Source organism: Salpingoeca rosetta (genome assembly GCF_000188695.1).
Source record: "Salpingoeca rosetta unplaced genomic scaffold supercont1.43, whole genome shotgun sequence".
Classification (NCBI taxonomy): domain Eukaryota; class Choanoflagellata; order Craspedida; family Salpingoecidae; genus Salpingoeca; species Salpingoeca rosetta.
This window is the reverse complement of record NW_004754891.1, coordinates 3,362-5,304: the sequence shown is the minus strand read 5'-3', so window position 1 is coordinate 5,304 and position 1,943 is coordinate 3,362. Positions and strand designations below refer to the sequence as shown.

Here is a 1,943-nt window from a genome sequence, read left to right as displayed (position 1 = left end):
AACGGGGTGACGGGGAACATTTGGTTCGATTCCGGAGAGGGAGCCTGAGAGACGGCTACCACTTCCAAGGAAAGGCAGCAGGCGCGCAAATTACCCAATCCTGACACAGGGAGGTAGTGACAATAAATACCAATGCACGGTGTTTTTATACACTGTGCATTGGAATGAGAACAATGTAAAGACCTTATCAAGGAACAATTGGAGGGCAAGTCTGGTGCCAGCAGCCGCGGTAATTCCAGCTCCAAAAGCGTATACTAAAGTTGTTGCAGTTAAAAAGCTCGTAGTTGGATTTCATGCGGGGTTCACGGTGTGTGGTGGGGGTGAGACACTGTTTCGCCTCCACCTCTCACTGTTGCACTCTGCAGTTTTAATATTCCCTGGTGGCGCCTTTGGCGCGTGCCCTTGATTGGGTGTGTGTCAAGTCACGTAGTGGTGGGGCGCTGTTGGGGGCTTTACTTTGAAAAAATTAGAGTGTTCAAAGCAGGCAGTCATTTGATTTGCTTGAATAGATTAGCATGGAACAACGGAAGAGGACTTTTGGGCCTGTACTGTTGGCGTGTGGTGCGGGGTGTGTGGAGTGAGAAACCGCAAGGTTTTCTTGTTCCTCCCTCACCACATCGGGTCTGAAGTAATGATTAATAGGGACGGTTGGGGGCACTGGTATTTCGTTGTCAGAGGTGAAATTCTTGGATTTACGAAAGACCGCCGACTGCGAAAGCATTTGCCAAGGACGCTTTCATTGATCAAGAACGAAAGTTAGGGGATCGAAGACGATTAGATACCGTCGTAGTCTTAACCATAAACGATGCCGGCCAGGGCTCGGTGGGCAGCACAAACTTTTATCAAGTGGTGGCGCCATCGGGACCTTTAGGGAAACCAAAGCGTTTGGGTTCCGGGGGGAGTATGATCGCAAGATTGAAACTTAAAGGAATTGACGGAAGGGCACCACCAGGAGTGGAGCCTGCGGCTTAATTTGACTCAACACGGGGAAACTCACCAGGTCCAGACATGGGAAGGATTGACAGATTGACAGCTCTTTCTTGATTCCAAGGGAGGTGGTGCATGGCCGTCCAGCTTTTGTTGTGAAATCTCTGTTTGATTACGGTAAACGGCGAGACCTTGACTTGCTGATTGGTGTGCGCCTGCGTCAGCAGGCGTTGGAGATTACGCGCAAGCGTGTCTTTTGATACACCACTCAGAGGGACACTCGGCGTTGCTATTGAGCGTAAGCCGAAGGAAGTTTGAGGCGATAACAGGTCTGTGATGCCCTTAGATGTTCTGGGCTGCACGCGCGCTACACTGACGGGGGCAGCGAGTATGCTTTGGGTGTTTGTGGTGGGGAAAGTCTTGTGCTTTCTGCATTCATGAACATCTATTCCTGCGCTGGAAGGCGTGGGGACTCTTGTGAAAACCCGTCGTGCTGGGGATAGATGCTTGCAATTATTCATCTTGAACGAGGAATTCCTAGTAAGCGCAATTCAACAGATTGCGTTGATTACGTCCCTGCCCTTTGTACACACCGCCCGTCGCTACTACCGATTGAATGGTTTAGTGAGGCCTCGGGATTGGCGCGTGGGCGCTGGCAACAGCTGCCCATGTGTTTCTTTGCTGAGAACCTGGTCAAACTTGATCATTTAGAGGAAGTAAAAGTCGTAACAAGGTTTCCGTAGGTGAACCTGCGGAAGGATCATTCCAACAAGGAAAACGCTGAAAAGCGTGGTTGGTGAGGGATGGTGAAAATTGGTGACGGATGGTGAGGGAAGGTAGAGACACTTGACTGAGCCAACTGAGCCAACCGAGCCAACTGAGCCAACCAACTGGCCAAATCGCTCTCACACGCTTTTGTGTGTGGGAGTGAGCATTGTGTGAATGAAGACAAAACAAAGCAAAAGCATGTGCATGCGTGCATGAGCATTGTGAGTGTCGCAGTGGAGCACGCATAT

The 1,943-nt window shown here is 50.3% G+C and overlaps 1 non-coding gene across 1 annotated transcript; it reads left to right on the top strand.

Moving 5' to 3' along the window:
• Positions 1-1,693, top strand: PTSG_20043 (the record flags this gene model as incomplete). The annotated part of the gene is made up of 1 exon (XR_001137178.1): positions 1-1,693. It is a non-coding gene; the product is annotated as an 18S ribosomal RNA (ribosomal RNA).
• Between the last annotated feature and the right edge of the window lie 250 nt (positions 1,694-1,943).